Source organism: Chenopodium album, chromosome 10 (assembly GCF_948465745.1).
Source record: "Chenopodium album chromosome 10, dcCheAlbu1.1, whole genome shotgun sequence".
Classification (NCBI taxonomy): Eukaryota; Viridiplantae; Streptophyta; class Magnoliopsida; order Caryophyllales; family Amaranthaceae; genus Chenopodium; species Chenopodium album.
This window is the reverse complement of record NC_137843.1, coordinates 14,293,104-14,312,604: the sequence shown is the minus strand read 5'-3', so window position 1 is coordinate 14,312,604 and position 19,501 is coordinate 14,293,104. Positions and strand designations below refer to the sequence as shown.

Here is a 19,501-nt window from a genome sequence, read left to right as displayed (position 1 = left end):
TCCAACCATTTTCTTTTGCAGTTCATTTACTTTATGAGGCTTGGTCCAGTTTTTTGGTGATATCAACATATGACACAATAAGGTGTAGGATGATACTGATGGTTTCAGCTTCCAAATGTCATGCTCAATCACTTCAATAAGATCATCTGTTTCATGACAATAGCAAGCCAATTTATCTGCTTCGCTTTTATAGCTAGAGTCTACTTTATGCAGCAGGTCTAGGGCTTTCTCTGTATATACTTCTAACTTTCTCGGTGCCACATCCATGTAGTGACGAATCTAACATTTTATACAAGTGTGTTCAAATTAAATTAAAATTAAATAAATTATATTATAATTATTTATAAATTAACAAATTAAATGAAACTACGTATATATTATATTAGACATTATTGCCACATATAGTTGTTGATATTGATAAATTAATAATAATTTTATATTACTTTTTTCATATTAAATAATTTAATGTTAAATAACTTATTATTTGTTAATCTTACTTTCTAATATTTATAACAAATATTTATTTTACAAAAATAAGTGGGGTCAATTGACCCACTATATTTGTTGACACTAAATCTTCCATTATGAAAAAATAAGCGGAGACAAAATTTTATCAAATAAGTCATGAGGTCAACTGACCCCACTTATTAATGACACAAAATTTTAATCACTGAAATGTAGTGCGATGCACGGTTTATTTGTTTGTAATATATATCCTATTATGTGGTTGATAACTGAAATTTAGCCGTATATATATCACAAAATCAGTTGGTCAGTTGTGAATTTACTACAATTATTAGAAAGCTATGACAGAAATGTAATTAGTTAGATTACATCCTGATAATCAACTATAAATAAGCTAGCCTGTATATTATATTCATCATCCAAACATTAATTAATACAATCTTCTTTCTCTCTCCCTCCTTTTCTGTTTTTGATATTAGTTAGCAATTGAGCAAACCTCCTGGAGTCCTGGGGCTCCTGCAACATTGTAGTGGAGGATTTGGTGTATCGGCGTGGTCTGAAGTTGCTTGTGTGGATGAAAAAGTCGAATGGCTATGAGTGGGGGTGAAAAAAAAAGCAATGAAAGTACAAAGTTGCCCCTAAATCAATGAATAAAATGACTTCTATATCCTCTATTATAGGAAAATTTGTTAATTGCAGCTATTTAAAATTTGTTATTTGCAAATTACAGCCATTTTACAAAAATTTGCAAATTGCAGCCCAAAAGTACCAATATATTGTAACTTGCCACCCAATTTAATTTTTTCATCAGTTTGCGTGTCGAAATATGTTCCCAGCTTTGAATTGACAAAAAATAACAGTAAGTGCCTCATATTCATGGCAAAAACTAGTTGCACACAAGCAATACAATTTTTATACGCAAGATGTGATACTTTATTATTTTGCAAATTTCCAGCTCAATTTGGAATCTTAAAGACTAAATTGACCCCTACAACCTTTACTTAACATTTTTCAGCACGCAAATCAAGGAAAAAATTAGTTTGGGTGAAAATTAACAAGTTTTTAGGACTTTTAGGCTGCTATTTGCAATTTTTTTAAAAAAAATTGTAATTTGCAAAATACAAATTTTAATGACTACAATTAACAAATTTTTCTCTATTATACCAAATTAAACTATCATTTAACCTATACGAAAAGCAAATCGTTCAATGACACTTGTCATTACCTTGAGAAAAATTTTCCTACGTTTTGCACTTCTTTCTTCTCTTTTTTTTTTTTTTTTATTTTGTTATTATTTTTTTTTAAGTAAACTATATAACTTATGATGTTATATATATATATATATATATATATATATATATATATATTATGATGTTTTCTTTCCACTTTTACAATCTTATTCTACATTTTGTATATACTTAAATAAAATATTCTAAATATCTTTTATATACTTTATATTTTATACTCAGTAATATTATTGTCATAAATATTTAACAAGGGATTTTAACCTAGTGAGTACTTCATGTCTTCGTATATAATACGTATCTGATGAACTAGTCTATAACTAATACTAAAGTAATCAGCGTTGACATCATCACTATCTATGTGTTAGCTTTTTATAATAAATTTTCCCTCCAAAACATCATTTTTTTTTTAACTTTTCTAGGTAAAGAAAATATTTCAAAATGATTAATTAATTATACATTTTTCAAAAAGATTTTATAATTAAATTGACTAAATATAAAATTTCTATTTCTATTGAGTAAAAATAGTTGACGATTGGTCTCTTTCACATTTTATTGGTGATTGTAGAGTTTAGATTTTTCACTCTTTATTAATTCTTCAAATTTTCTATAATGAATAAAAAATGAACGTGGGAGAATATTTGTTTGTAATTTTCCATTATGAAAATATTTATAGAATTTTGTGTATTCGCACTAAATCTTCCATTGTTTGTGAGCGGTTTGTTTATTGTTCGTGGGCGGTTTGTTTATAATATAAACTAACCGCCCACAAACAATAAAATATTTAGAATAGTGATTAACCACAGAATAGGGGTAAAAAATGGAAGATTTAGAATAGTGATTAACTTGAATGTAGTGCGATGCAATATATATTTATTTGTAATTTTTCAAATACAATATTTTACTAATATATATTTATCTAATAAATTTTGTGATATTTATTTGCTTACTAGTTGAAATTTTTATTTTCAAATGAATTATTAACTTTGTTTCTCATATTTAGATAAAATTCGTGATATAAAAAAAATATTTTATTTCACAAGTTTCATATATGGCTGGTCACACCGTGTGGTCGAGATTACTTGGTCAGGAGTTACTTGGTTAGTCAAGGGTTATATCAGGGGTTACTCGATCAGTATTTGAGTATGTCTCAGTCGGCCACATGACATGGCTAGCCACACAAATACGCGCTGATTTTATTTTTATGATTAATATAAAATTTTTGATCTAAAATAAATTGCAATTCTTTTTTTATATAGGCTAAAATATACTTCGTAATATTTTTTTATGTGACGCTCTAAAATATCTTATGTGGCATAATCCTATTGTAACATTTTAAAATTACTAATCTTACGTGGCGATTTTCTATTATAATCCTACGTAGCACTTTAAAAAAAAAAAACTAATCTTATGTGGCAAAATCCTATTGTAGCATTTTTTTTAAAAAAAACTAATCCTTTTTTAAAAATTAAAATCCTATGTGGCGCTCTAAAAATTGGGGAAAAAACTCTCCTTTATACATATACTAGTTTACTTGAATGTTAAATACGACAAATAATTCATTCTGATAATGTAGGATATTTAGACATATGATATCACGGAGTATACTTTGTGTAGTTTTGTTTGTAAATAGATATCTATGTTATTATTGACTTGAAATTATTTTTATTGAACTTAAATTATTATTTTCACTGAACTGAAAGTATTTTTACCAAACTAAAATTATTTTTACTGATTAAAACTTATTTTATGGATCCTCTAATTTTTTTTTAAATATATTAAATAACAATGCATTTTGTATGCGGCTAGCCACACCATCTGACCGGACAAAGTAACCCCTATAAACTGATCGAGTAACCCCTATAATACTAATTGAGTAACCTTAAACACTAATTAAGTAACTCTATCTATAACACCGATCGAGTAACCACTATAACATTGACCTATTAACCCCTATATATAGCACAAACGAAGTAACTCTAATCTTGTAATAGTTGGTGACACACGGTTGACCAGCTACGTATAAAAATTAGTGATTAAATATATTATTTTATAAATCTTATTTTAAAACGAATTTTTGATGATGGAAATAGAATTGAGTTAAAGGATATTTATTAAAAGTTATGATTAATTTTGTGTCTGTGAAATATTAGAATTTTATCGATAATAAAACTCTAGGAAACAATTTTATCTTAAAAAATCTATCCAAAATCGCTTAGTTAGCAACATACGTGTTACAATAATACCTATTGATCTCCTATGTAGCGCGACACTTAGTGAAAAACAGGAATGTCAAGTGTCGTTGTCTCGTGGTCTGGCTCCGAGACCGGCTTTATATATTAGTGATATGATATATATTATATTACTACCTCTTTTAAATGCTATGTGCAACTTTTGCAAAAAACGGATGATCAAGGTTATGTGCAACTTTTCATTTTCTTTTCTACTTAAGTAAACAAAAAAGTTTAAAAAGATTGATATACCCTTACTTAAAAAATCAGATTTGAATAATAAAGTAGGGTGATCCCATTTTCTCTCTCACTTTTTTAGGTGGAGTGGTTCCATTTTCTCTCTCCTTCCTAATAAAATCAAATTTCCCCACCCTTTTTTAAGTGGGGTGGTCCCATCCCCCCCCCCCCCTTCTTTAATTACTTCCCATTACACTAGTTAATCTTTGCCCCTCAAATTTTGTCTTGGTAATTGCAACCCCTCTAAAGTTACACATAACATTTAACGATGGTTGTAGATTTTACCCTTCATCATATACACAGGCCATTAACTTAAGGTTCATAGTTTGACCTCGTGAGTTCAAGGTTGTAAGTGACCCACAGCTAATTACACCAAGCTTTACTTAATTGGCATATTCAAATTTGTTAAAATGGACTTTTGCTATGAAAGAATTTGAAACGTTTACTAGTACATTAATCTAATAGAGGGTGTCAAACTATCAATGATTATATTTAAATTATAGGAAAAATTGTAAATAATAATCCCAACTTTGCCCCATTTTCTTTTAATAATCCTAGTATAATCCCAACTTTGTGGGTTGTTTACTTTCTTCAATCCCTTTGACCGATGTTTAAATACTCCCTCTATTTTTTTTTAAATGTATCACTTTGATTATTTCACTATTCACATATCATAATTGACTTAGTTTTTTCACCTCTATAAAATAAATAAATGTTATTGTATAATACTTCCTCCATTTCTATTTAGTTGACACGTTCAATTTAGGCACACATATTAAGGAGAGGAGAGAGAGTGAGAGAGAATGATAAAAGCAAGTGAGGTACACTTAAAAAGTAAGGTATAAAACTTACCCAAAAAGGAAACGTGTCAACTAAAAAAAACTTCCTAAAAAGGAATACGTGTCAACTAATAAAAAACGGAGGTAAGTATATCATTAGATTCGTCACTTTGATTATGACACAATGTAAGAAAATCAATGGCGGACGAAGGCGAAGGCGAAGAATTCGACATGGCAGAAACAGTAAAAGAAGTACCAATATTAGGAGATTGACAACAAAGTGAGACCAATTTGAGACCTCCACTGAAATTTTTCGGGTAAACCATGGTGAGAAGGAAAAGGAGAGAGAAAATTGGCGGCGACAAAGAGAGTGATAGGAAGGGAAAGAAGAGCGAGAAATTCCAGGAGAAGAGAGCAATGTATTTGCAGTTGTAGACAATATTTGATCAAGTTTGTAATGTAGTGAAGAAATTTTTAGGCAAAACAAAGTATATGACAGAAAAAACAAGGTTGTTGAGTAGAAGTGCAAGTTTTTTTCAGAATTGTTGTTTGTTTTTGTGTTTTGGTGGCGAAGTTTTGGTTTATGGTTGCTGTCCACTTGTTGAACTGTGGGAAGTGAAGTGCGTTCGTGTGGTGGTGTGATGATCGAAGCTTGTTGTTATGGTTCGGGTCTAAGACCCCTCACTAGCTAATTAAGCCGTTAACGGGTCGACTTTATTAGGTATAAATAGTGTGTCGTATGATTATGAAGCTCGCACAAAAAAATATTCTCTTCAAAATAAATTGTAGTTGGTACTCTTTGGTAGTAGGAGAAAAAAAATACGAAGTAGTGAAAGTAGGGTTTTAGGGTATGTCCTCTTCAGCTTAATTTCAGTTCAGTTCCAAATTTCCTTCTCTCTTACACAATTCATTTCAGCTCAGTTCAATTTAGTTCAGTTCAGCTCAGTTCAGTAAATCAGATCAGACCTTAGTCAGAGTGAAGAATTATAAAAAATTAAAGAACGAAGAACTATTTTCATTTTTTCAAAAGAACAAAAAATTAATTTTTAACACCCTCTCTTCTTATAACTATTGCTTGTATTTTTTTTAATGTGTCACTTGAGTTTCACCTTTGTCGAGGGCTCGAGGCACAACTTTGACCGTCAATATATTAAAAAAGATATTTATAAAAATTTTAAATAAACTATTTTATGAACATAGACATTGTAATAGATACAACAATATATTACCTTTTATTTTTTGGTGCAAAAGAAGGCCAAGCCCGAACAATATATTACCTTATCATGTTTGTAAATTTGATAGTAGTTAAAAAAATTAAGTCAAAGGTAACAAATTAATAGTATAAAATCTCAAGTGATGCATTAAAAAAAAAAAAAAAAAAAAAAGGAGTAATCCTTAATCATAGACAACTTAAACCTAAAAATTTGTTGAAGCTATAAGTACCAATATTTTTGGGAAAATATGCCAAAAATAAAACATTTAAAGTACTCATTTTGCTAATTCTTTTTACCTAATGAAATAAAATTTAGTAAAATAATTTCAATTCTGTCAAAATAATTTCAATTTAGGGCCTGTTCACATTTACTTAATTTCAGTTCAGTTCAGTTCAGCTCAGCTCCAATCAGTTCAGTTCAGTTCCAATCAGTTCAGTTCAGTTCAGCTCTTAATTTCTCTCTCACATAAAATATTCATTTCAGCTCAATTCAGTTCAGTTCAGTTCAGTTCAGTTCCAATCAGTTCAGTTCAGTTCAGTTCAGTTCCAATCAGTTCAGTTCAGTTCAGTTCAGCTCAATTCAGTAAATATGAACAGACCCTTAGTTTATTACGGCTACCCTCGAGGGGGTTCACATTAAAAAAAAAATGGAGAAAATGTGTTGAATCGCTCGTTGACGCCTCAACAGATGGTCTCTTGCTGATTTGGGTTCTCTTCCTTAATCGCTGGTTGTTTCGGGCCGAGCTAAGCCCAGATCCAGCTGAAAAACAATGCAGTAAGTCTAATTTTAGTTTAGTAAAGACGATTTCAGTTTAGTAGAAATAAGGTGAAAAAGCATAACCTTAATAGTACTATCTATATTTATACTAATATATTAAAAGGTGTTACTAAGAACGTCTCTATGCCACGTAAACCACGCCACATCACCTACTCCATCTCTCATTATGCCACATCATCCTTACACAATCAACCTGAATCATTATGCCACGTCATTGAATATTGCTTCATAACAAAAAATAATGATAAGGGAATTCAAATACCCAACCTCTTATAAGAAAGATAGTTATCTAACCATCTAAGCCAACTATCAACTATGTTTTAAACATGAAATTTAATGTATATAATTGATAATCACAAGGTCTAATTAAAAAAAGGGAAATTCTCTTTAGTAAACTCGAACTTTTTAATTTTCTTAGTGGTAAACGTTAAAAAAATTTATTTTCATTGGTAAACTTGAATTTTTTATATTAAGCTAACTACATTAATGACAAATTTTAACTAAATATTTAACTATAGTAAGGTTTTTTTTTTTTAAAAAATTTCTTTTAAAAAAATATAAAAAGTCAACCCCTTCCAACCTGACCCACCCACCTGACCCACGCCCTAGCCACCTCACCTACCCACCTAACCCAACCGCCTAGCCACAACACCCACCTGCCTAGCTAGTAGCTACCTGAACCACCCGCTTAGCCACCTGACCCACCCGCCTAGCCACCGGACCCACCCGCCTAGCTACCTGACCCTCCGCTGGCGCCCAACCCTCTCCCTAACCTCCTATTGAATCGAAACACCAAAAAATACCCAAACCCAGAAAATGGGTTTGGGTTATAAACTGGTTTTGGGTGGGGTTTAAGGTTTCCAGCCCGCGTGAAAAGGGGAGGGGAGTCGTTGAGGAAGGGGGCCGATTTCAGGGTGGTTAGCGAACGATGATGGGTGTTAGGTGAGGAAATGGGAGGTGTCGAGATGGAGGAGAGAGAAGGTAGGACGATGAGGTTGGAAGTCGCAGCCAAGGGTGTGGGGGAGATCGAGCATCGCCGACCGAGGATGGGGGAGGTTGGGGCCTGGCCGCCGGCAGGGGGAGGGGCTGTTGGTGGCTAGGCTGGGTGGCGGAGGGGTTTGGTTTTTTTTTTTTTTTTTCTAAATTTTTTTTAATAATTTAATTATTAGAAAAATAAAAAACTAACTATTGTTAAGGATTTTCATTAAAATAACACTTATCAATAGTAATCAATAATTTAGATTTATCAATGATAATAAATTTTTTTTAATGTTTACCATTAAGAAAATTAAAAAGTTTGATTTTTACAAAGAGAATTTCCCTAAAAAAAAAGACATTATATATATCAAATACATATACTCCCTCCGTGTTTTTTTAAGTGTTACACTTACCAAATCTGGCCGTGATTTAATTAGTGTTACACTTTCTATTTTGACAAAAAACTATATTAAAATATTATATATTTCTCCTCTCATGGTCCCCACCCAAACCCACTACTACTTTTTTATTATATTTTTTCTCTTACATTCATTATTTTTCAATAAACTATTAACCTCACTATTTTTCTTTTACAATTTTTTAATACTCCAACTACCCCACTTACCTCTTATTTTATTTAAGTCAATTAAATTGCCTAAAACTATGTGTGCCGGTCAAACTATAACACTTAAAAAAACACGGAGGAAGTAATTACAAGTAATAATTAAAGTAAACAACTTGATGCAACGTCCCGACGTCCGGGTTACACAATAGTATTTCATTTAAATACCGTGTAGTAAACTCCACATAACCTTATTTGCAGCCAATTGTTGGTTGGCCGTTTGGTTCATCGTTTTAAGTCGAAAATGGGAAAGACGGGCCGTATTTATCTCGTGTTGTACCTTCAGAAGAGGAAGGAGGTATCTTTTCTTTGCTCTAATGCTGTTGTTTTTTCATAAATATATTTGTTTGAATTGGCTTAGAATTTTTTATTAAGTTCTGTGATCGATTTCGTAGGCTAGTGCTGAAACTTGATGTGTGAATATTTGTAACAAAAGTTACATGGTGTATATTTGTAACCTCAATTAGGATTATGGTAACTATATAGCTTTTGAAGTTCTAATCAATTTAGGACTTTGAAAGATTGTTATTGAAATATTTGTTTCTTTTTCTGATCAAATGGACAACTCTAATCGCGGCTTGTGTTTGTAACTTTGTATGAAACTGTTGAATTGATTGTTGTCTTTGTGGTTGTAAGACCGTACCGTGACACTGGGATTTGGGTCTTGCTATCGGAAAATCAAATGATTATGCCAAATAACTTTGATTATTCAACCAAAGAGCTTCTTTTATCGGTTGGAGCTTGTATGAGTCGTATCTGCTAGTTTCGTTCTTGATAATGGCTCATCGTTTCTTTTGTTCTTATCATTCAAGGTAACAATGTCCAAGAGGAAGAAAATGTGACAGGTGAAGAATTGAGAGATAATAGAGCTCTAGTTGATAACAACACTGCTCAAAGTCTTACTGGAGAGGACATAGATGAAATGCGAAGGTTAGATGATTTCATTATTCTCTAACCCAAGAAAATTTGATTTTAGTAGAGAACCTCAGTGTTCTTTCTTGTTTGATCTTTAAAAAGGTTTCTGGATATGGGTGTTTTAAAGTTTCGACATAAGTGAGTTGTCAGCAATCATTAGTTTCTAGTTGCTAGCAGTTTTCCCTCTTAAGTTTTGATTATGCTGATGATGTCTGCAAAATCATTGATCTGGTACAGACAAGGTGCAACAGGTGAACAGATTGTAGAAGCTTTGATTGCCAATAGCACAACTTTTGAGAATAAGACATCTTTCTCACAGGTTCTTTTACGAATATCAAAATTATAAAAGAAGAATGTTCCCAAGATTAGCGTGTTGATTATTTGTCAATTGCAGGAGAAGTATAGGCTTCGTAAGCTAAAAAAATATGCTCCCAAGGTACTTGTTAGGCGTCCTTTTGTTAGAAGGTAGGCATCAAAGTTGTGCTACTTTGATCTACATGTCAGAGATGTTTATTTTAGGTCTTTCAATGTTTAAGTTATAAGTCTGTCCTGGTTTTTTGCTTTCAGCATATGTGATGCATACTTCAGGAAATATCCTGCTAGAATTGGGTAATGTCATTATTTTACCTTCTTTTCGCTTTATTATGAGCAGTTTTTTACTCCATGCTTTACTATGTGCTAACAAGTCATCTGGCAATTATAAATTTGTGCTTGTTGGAGCATTATCAGTTAAACCCGTATTACTATCCTATCTTTATGGTGCATCTCAAATCGTGTGTTGTGCATCCTTTCTTTGGTCTGAATTATGATGTATTAAATTTCTTTCCCTTACAATTGTCAAAATTTTCTGTGGCCGAATATTGAGAAGCAGTCAATGTTTTTTTACTCCTAGATTATAGTTTTAAAAAGCGTGCCCAAGGCGCGAGCCATAGCGCATCCACCTTCCCAGACCCAAACATTCTAGAAACCTCGCTCTTGCCGCTTTTTTCATGGCGTAAAGCAGAGCGCCTTTGACGTTGTGTGGTATGAAGCATGCCTGGGTACATGTTCTTTTGAATTTTCGGAAAAAATCAAACTTTTCAAAATAAATGTCTGTGGGCTTGTGGAGTACAATAATCGAGGCTATTTGGCAAGGTACTTTAGTTATATGCATAGATTGTCTTTACTTCAACCATAAATCGAATCCCCAATGTGGGAGAAAAACCCTAACTATCAAAATCCATTATTTGAAGAAAACCCTAACTCGAAAAACTTGGGTAGCAGCAATGGTCAAAAACTCGTCGGACTTGACAGAGTTTGCTTAAGCATCAAAGAGGGTGTGGATAGGGGACTTGTCTGAGCGTTTTACTTTCAAATCGTCTCTTTGTTGTTTGACTTAATTCCCCTAGTTTCTAGCTTTCTAGCATCAAACTATTGGGAAGGTGAGCATTCTTCTTAAAGTGAGGGCTTTGTGTGGATTTTGGCGTTGGATAGGATTAATACTATTGACTTGCTTTAGAAGCTATTTGGTTAGATACCTGGATTTTTGTATCATTTGTCGAGCTGGATTAATAATATGGACTTGTTTCAAAAGTTGTTTGGTTAGTAAGCCATATTTTTGTATCCTTTGTCGAGCGGTTAGTGAGTGTTGTTCATATGTGTTTCTACATTGTGACATGGCAGGATTCCTCTAGAGGAGGTTATTGGCTATGCAAGGAATCTTGGATATCTTTTTAGAGGTTGTGGACTGGCTACGGATTAGATTTCAAGGGGTTGGTAAGTCTAAGGAGAAGCAATTGTCATGTCTGAATGCTTATATGGCAATCATGTGGTGTGGGAGGCTGGAGAGGAGTTGAGATCACTTTATCTTTTCAATTATTATGAAACAAAGTCACTTATTTAGCTTCTTTATAGTCTAAGTGTGAGTGCTTTGACACCAGATCGTGCCGTGTGCTCTTGCCTATTTGTCGGGAAGGTTGCAAGCTTTGTGTGGAAACATGGCTTGTGAGCAACAAAGCAACACTAGCGGGTGTATCGAGGGCACTCTTATATATTGGTGATGGAGTATGTGTGATTGGGGCTTGATAGCGTCTAGTGAGTTTGGGTGTTAAAATATATGTGACGACACAATATCTATAAAGTTTTAACGACTAATATGCATTAAGGGCTTAAAGCAAGACATCACTTGATATGAAGCTTTTGGATTTTCACTAGTTTTGCTCCCAATAGAGCTTTGAATTTACACTGTTTCCCAGGGGAACACTGGATTGATGTAAACATAATAATGGAATCTAAAGCCTTGGAAAGTTTAACAAAAGCTAGGAAAACATCTTATAAGAAAGCTAGGAATCACCCATTCAGAGTTGTTTAGAAAACTGGGTTAAGAATTATAGTTCAGTTTAGCAAACAACTTGTCCTCTTTGTTTCATACATCTTATGACAGATGATTTTTATACTATTTTTCTTATTTTTAAATATAAAATGGACAAGGGCACACAAAATATTGATGAGGAACTTAGTATACTCTAGTTATCTAGCTTTGTTCCCCTTTGAATATAATACTTTCACTCATTCATTCATCTTTGATCTTTTCCATTCTCTTGTCTCTAACTTTGAATGAGGAGGTATTTGAAGACTTACTTCACTTTCATCATTCCTTTTTTTTTTCCCTCTTGTGTATCCTTTGCTTCCATTCTTATGTCTCATTTCCTTTGGGTTTACCCCGTTATTCTTTGTTTGCTGAGCTAGTGAGCTTGTCACTTATCACATAAAGTTTGTGATGTTGTGATTGTAGTAGTGTTGGTTAGTGGTGTGCACTAACACTTTAGCTATCAAACCTGGCACTGGGATTGATAAACTAGCTTTTCCTTTCCCCATGAAGTTAACAGTTTCCCCGAGAGCTGTTAATTTTTTCTATGCACAATGAATCAGAAATGATTTAATTAAACTTCTGAGCTAGTCATTACTATTAATTGCAAGCAAATGTAAAGGATAGGCAGCCACATTTGGGGTGAATTTTATAGTTTCTTGGGGTTAATTAAAGAAAAATAAGGAGGTACTAGAAATACTTTATGAGCTAGGTTTTTAGGTCTTCCTATACATTGGTGTGCCTTTGGCATCAATATAAGGTATTTAGATAAGGAATATTCTTGGAAGCCCCTGAAGCTGTTATTTCTAATTGTATTATGCCTAATTGAAAAACATGACTGGATCAAAAAAAAAAAAAAAAAAAAAGGAAACATCCGTACACCACTTAAATTTTTTTATTTTAATGCTTCAGATGAGAATTCAAAACATCTTGTTAGTTTGGTACTTATCTTGGCATTAACCTTACTGTAATATAGGTCATTATTTTGTTGATGACTTTAAATCGGGGCAGTGTTGGAGTTGGATATTATTTGAAATCATAGTAGTGAATCATGGAAGGCAATAAAGGATTTTCAAGCTAATGGGCAAAATGTATGCATAGCATGGCTAACAGTATGGTGGCCTTGGGGGAGACATGTAGCAGTGGAGCAGAAAATGCAACAGACTTGTTGCTTGTTATAGTTTAGAACTTGTCGCTTTCAGTATTTTATTATTAATTTTATTTATTTATTTATAAATATCCAGGCTCCTCTATGTTATCTTGTCTTTTGAGTTAAGAGGTATCTTTCAGATTAACTCATCCTGTCTCATACTTACAGTTGCTTACGATCAGATTCTCTAGCTCTTCTTCTTTCAATGGCCAATGTTACTGCACACTCAGATGTCTTGGTGGTAAATATGGTTGGTGGGATTGTTACTGGTGCTGTGTCAGAACGTTTAGGAGGTACTCTGATTGTAATTTGCTTTCCACTCTGTATTTCTTCTGCATTTTATGGATGTTTTGTTTTGCACCTTGTCACGTTTTGTCCCTATCCTGTTTCCTTGAGCATGGAAGTAGATGCCATTTTAATGAGCCAATGACTGGTAATCATCCAAATCCTCTCACATTTTTCTCCAAAGCTGGCGGGGACCCCAGCTCAAAGTAAGTAACTTACCTCGAGCAAAGGCGCTTTCTCGAGGCTGCATTGAGAGGACCTTTCCCTAGTACGAGAGGACCGGGAAGGACGCACCTCTGATGTACCAGTTATCGTGCTAGAAACTGTTTAAGAGATGACGGATTATTGAGAACGAACGACATTGATTTGTGCGAAAGAACTGGTCGTGCCTTGTGGCACCCTACGTCAGTGGGAGATCGGATATCGGACCCGCTTCCAATCCGGAATCTCGTAGATTAAGCTCTTCGTCTACTCGACATAAATTAGGCCCTAATGAAACCAGCCTCTCAGGTTTTTGAAGCCTCTTGTTTTGAGGCTTCTGTGTACTGGGATCCATGCAATTCATTATTCAGTATCATTCGTCCTTTTTTAAGTCTTTAGATGAATGGTTCATCATCTTGAGGACACTTTTTTTTCTTTCTTTTCCTTCTATCTCTGCTCTGGTTATCAGGGTGATTAGAGTTTGGAAATGATGGGATGATGTTGCACCTATCTCCCCTTTTCTAGGCAGGATGGCTCCTTCATGCAGATAGCTTAGTCACCCTTGTTTCTTGTAAATTTGAAATTATCTCTTCTCTGGGGACATACTGAACTAGAATTCTTTGTTTTGCAATCTTTCATCCACTTGCGCAAAAGTGCAAAACATATTTCTTGATTCTAAGTATACATTGACTTTTTATGGCCTTAGTATTGCTAGGGCAATGGAGCCCATAGAGAGTTCAGTCTACACAAGAAAATGGCATAAGAAACTATCACACCAGTTTGGATAAAGTAATAAGGTGTTATCTGGACTTTCTTAGAATAGAGTGACTCTGTACTTCTGTAGCCTTTGTGTTACCTTGTATGATGAAAGCGAAACACCGCTGCTATATTTTAATAATATTCCATGATTTGCCAGAAAAGTTGTACTAGATGCTTATTAAGCAGTGTGAGAGGATGTGTGTACCTTGCTTATTTTCTTAGTCTTTATGCATGCATATGAATGGATTTTAATGGTTAAACTTACCACTAAACTATATAAATACAACTCAGACAGTATTTCCTGGTTGCAGTAAACCGTTTGCTTGTTGGTTCATTGGGATAAAAAAAACTCTTGCTGTATGGGATTGAGAGAGAACATGTGTACATTAACTTATAGCTTATTGAGAAAGGGGAATCTTTTTATTGAAAGCATAGCACTTGAGGCTCTCATTTGTCTATTAGTTGCACCTAAAAGCTCCCATTTTCTTTGTTTTTAGTAAACCACCTATCCGAATAACTAAGTGATTGCCTGCGAACCATTTCTAAACTGATGCATGAGCATCACTTATTACATGAGCTTAAATTGGATTAGAGCATCCCCATTTATACTTGGTAATGATTCGATTTTAGTATGATCATTTTGATGGTTTAATGGATCATCTTAGTTAATCTATTTGTAAATAAAGAAGAATTTCAAGTGGCCTTAAATGTTTATTAGGGTTTATTTTTGCTTTATAAAGCCTACGCATAAAAAAAATAAAAAAATAAAAAATAAAAATAAAAAATAAAAAAAAAAAAGAAAGAAAGAAAGGCTAGTTCATCTATATAGAAGTTTGGATGATGAGTTGAAAATTTGATCCTCGGGCTTAAAGAGTGGGGCTTTTTGACTTTTTTGTTTCGTCTTCTTAATCTTTTGTGGAAATAATTATGTTTTGAGTAAATTAATCCTTGCTTTGTGCTAGATTACAGAGCTCCTAATCCTTTGTGGAAATGATTTTCACATACGAGTTTGGTAGGATAGTGAATAAATATTTTTGGTAGCGCTTAGTGAACAGATAAAGGTAAGAGAAAGTGTCTTGATAGAGAGATAAGGGTTGATTTGATGAAGAGAGAAGGAAAAATTCACTTGACGAACTATAGAAGGTAGAAGTGTGAAGGTTTTTATTTTTAATATATTTATTTCCTGTCAATCAAAAAAGGAGTTTGTATGGATCATGAAGGGATATAAGGAGTGAATTGTTTGGTGCTATTTTCAAATTTTAGTTCATATCTTCTTTTATCTACCCAAGAACCCTTTATAAATCATCTTTGCTGTGAAGATTTTCTGGAGATGTTATTGTAGATTTGCTGTCCTCTTGGCTCCATTGATGGCAAACAATGAGAAAATGTCACTTGAATATATGAATCGACATCTATACTATGGAGAAGGATTTGTAATGGAAAGAAAATATGTGTTTCTTTTCATGTAAGTTGGCTGTTACTTAAAGTGATTATCTTTTTGACCAGGTACGGGGTGTGTTTGCAACATGCATCTGGGTGTCACGCCACATTCCTTGGAAATAGTTAGGATCTTCAATTTCTATAATGACACCTGCAATTGCAATTGGTTTGACACCTGTAATTTCTTTATCAAAATATTTGTTGTACTTCTGCTGGGTGACTGAGAAGTAATATTAATGCGCACATTTCAAGTACTTTGAACCTTATTAAATTCCATGTACATTCAGTATTGTTTGTTGTTGCCTCAATGATCTATGCCCTGGTCAAAATGGAAGCCACTTACAAAACGAGAACATGGTAATTTTTTCTGCTCAGAAGCCAAGAGCATTATTTCCAGCTGCATATATTCCTTGCTAATCTACTACCTTTATCTGCAGGCAAGTGATTCAGGGAATCAACTAGATGTTATTGAAGAAGATGTTTCCCTGGAGGAAAATAAGACATCAGTCGACACTTCCAACAAAACTGGTAAACGGGATCCCACAACTTGCAAAGCAATAAAAGCAGGAGAAGTGGCTTCAGAAGAGCTTATTGATTCATGGAAAGAAAAGGGTTTTTCTAGGTACTTTAACACTGCTCTTAGTCATTATTTTGTCATTTAAAACATAAGGAATTTACATATCTGTATTTGGATCTTTGCAGCTTAATAATTGCAGCACCTGAGCAGGATGTATGGGGCATATTGCAAAAGCTACTACCTCATTTATCATACTCAGCCTCTTTTGCAATTTATCACCAATATCTCCAGGTCTCCTGCAATTAAATCTTATGTCTCATGTTGCAAATATATTCTTACTGTTGCATGTGCATTTTATGACTCCACTATATATGCAAATTGATGAGATGTGACCTGCTTCTCCATTTTTTCTTTTGGAAAGTTCATGCTCATACTTGTAGTTGCAATACATATTCTATATCTGAATTAGGATTTAGGATGGAATGCTAAGAGAATATTTTTTTTAAAAAGAGTTTCATATGGTAAAAAATATTATAGTATCTGTGAGCCACTGGTTTAAGCATGTGGGAGAATTTGATTCCCTTGTAGATGCATACATATGTGGATGAATGAAAATGGTTGATGTGACATAAAATTTGCTGAGGGTTTATGCACTTCAAAAAGTTGAAAAAGTTTCAGCCATGGTTAACAATTAAAAAAAGGGAACCGCATTATCTTATAGAGTTTCAATAGAGACGTCCAAAGCGGATCTAGTCAGTGAGTTGCCCAGACAAATAACGCAATACAAATACGAAGTAACATACTATCTGGTGTAAATGCTTCTAATTATGTCATAATAAAGATTTTTTTTTTAAGTGTTCCATGGAACTGAAAGAATTGTTGCATCTGTAAACATATCTTACATCCCTGATGTGGTCTGGTTTGATAGTCAGCTATAACCTTAACACGCGAAGACTAGGAGCTACTTAAAAGTTTATACACTGAAGACACCAAAGCCTTGTTTGTAAAGGAAACAGGTTTTGATCTTTAAATAAATTAAATCTAAAAGCTTTGTCTCTGGAGCATCGGGTACTATTATCTTAAAGCTTTAAATAAATTATGTACTTCGTATTATCTTAAAAGTCTTCTTTGAATCTCAAAACTCTCTAGTTTCTTCTTGCAAAGTTTTCAGGTATCATGAAAATAAGCTTGGCTATTGGAATGCCTTTTTCTTAAGTCGAGGTAAATTTGTATATTTTTTTAAATGATTGTGATGTGATATCCATTGCAGTTGTTGAATATGATGTCAGAAATTCAGAATAGCTTTCATTGTTAAAGCATGTTCAAAGATAGTGAATCATTTGCTCATACAAGAAGTTTTGTACATGATTTAGACTGCAATATTATCTTGTAGATAGCTTTTCCCCTTTTGTCAATTCAATTATTTGCGAGTTTATACTACATATTTAGTAAAGCTTTGCACTTGCATGGAACATTGTCGCATGGCAAAAAAAAAAATTCACACGTTTCATTTCTGGATGCAGCCACTTGCAGAATGCACGCACAATTTACAAAGCGAGAAACTAGCAATTGGATTGCAAATTTCAGAATCTTGGCTCCGAGAATATCAGGTTACAATCCTTTTTTGAATTAGTTTCTTTTTCTAAATTGAAACATGTAATTAGATCACGTCAAAAAAATAAAATTAAAGGATTGGAAATGTTGTATTCCGTATGTAATTTATATTTTGATAGAGGGCTTGTAAAAAGAATAAAATTATTATGATAGAGGGAGGAAAAACAAGTATTCTTTATATCTTATAGAACGTATCAGCAGGACTTAATGAAATCAATTGTCGACATGATGCAGGTACTTCCATCAAGAACTCATCCTCATATGCAGATGAATGCATTTGGTGGATATATACTAAGTGGGACTAAGATTTGTACGAGTGAGTCTGGTGCTCAATAACGCATATACAAGGGGCAACATGTCTGTTAGGTAGGGAAATGTACTTGACATACGAGGTTAAAAATGTCTGTGTATTCAAATTTGTTGAATTTTTGAAATGGGTCTTTGCTGTGAAAGAATTTGAAATGTGTACGCAGTAATTGTTTTGGACAAATTTTGTAAGAATATGGAGTCGTTTGGTTGACAAGGGAAATAACTTTCCATAGAAATTGACAAATTACGGGAATTAACTTCCCACATTGTTTGTTGAAAGTTGTTTGTTATTCATGGAGGAATTTGCAAATCATGAGAATTTCAAGTTACCAAGGGGGTACCTGATAATTTAATTCCCATGTTTTGTGGGAATTAATAATTTCCATGAATTTATATTTTGTGGTCAATCAAACAAAACCTCAATTATCTAAATTCCCATGATTTTCTATATTTAAATTATAAGAGTTATTATGGACATAAATACTGATTTAAAGGGCTCCGCAGACAATAGGATTTTAATACTAGAGGAGAATTATAATTCAAGACCAAGGCGTCACCAATTGCACCTGCAACGAAAGAAAAGTATTTGTTAGATCTTACTTTATTATGCAAGTCCAGGGGAGGGGGATGAAAAGTTGTCCAACTTCTGAACTCCCTATATTGCCCTATAAATCTAAAATAAATAATTGTTAAATCACGTCAGTTTCTAAAATTTACTCCATAAAACTTTTTACAGAGTAAATCATTCGAATTTAAAGAGATACTAAAAGGAAAACCGAAAATGCACTTAGTTAAAATTAAAAATATAATTTACATGATTGCTATACTTACCTATACATGTATGAAACAATCAATACTCCCTCCATGATCCCTATTCAAACTCACTACTATTTTTTTTAATTATTTATTTTCTCACATTCATTGCTTTATTAGCTCTATAAAATCTAAGATAACAATTACCCTTCTCCTCCTCAAACAAAAAAAGGAAGTTAGATTTAAGTGATTTATTTTCATGAAAAAGGTAAGATTTAAATGATTCTTTTCTTACCCCATACTTGATTTATTCGTAAAAATAATAATAATAATAATAATTATATATATATATATATATATATATATATATATATATATATATATATATAATAATATATATATATATATATATACACACACACACCAAACGACCCCAATCAAAACTCTCTTATTTGGCATGCTATGAACCCAAAATTTCCACAAGCTAAAACGAAAACTAAATAAAGTTAGAACTCTACTAACCTTTCAATTTGTGCAATCAAAAGTAAGCAGGTAACTTAAAATCCATTTTGAACTATCATACATAACATGATAAAAGAGTTGCATTGCACCTCAAATTTCACCCTTCGAAGACCCTTTAACCTCCCTAACAAATTTTTCCTGA

General features: G+C 33.0%; 1 pseudogene across 1 annotated transcript; it reads left to right on the top strand.

The window, feature by feature from the left end:
• The first annotated feature begins 7,897 nt into the window (after nucleotides 1-7,897).
• LOC145564900 (uncharacterized) lies at nucleotides 7,898-18,176 on the top strand (annotated as a pseudogene). The gene is made up of 13 exons (XR_014094925.1): nucleotides 7,898-8,002; nucleotides 8,749-8,845; nucleotides 9,360-9,477; nucleotides 9,700-9,781; nucleotides 9,857-9,927; nucleotides 10,030-10,071; nucleotides 13,128-13,252; nucleotides 15,711-15,810; nucleotides 15,932-16,001; nucleotides 16,082-16,266; nucleotides 16,347-16,452; nucleotides 17,685-17,771; nucleotides 18,010-18,176. The product of XR_014094925.1 is annotated as an uncharacterized LOC145564900 (transcript).
• The last annotated feature ends 1,325 nt before the right edge of the window (nucleotides 18,177-19,501 follow it).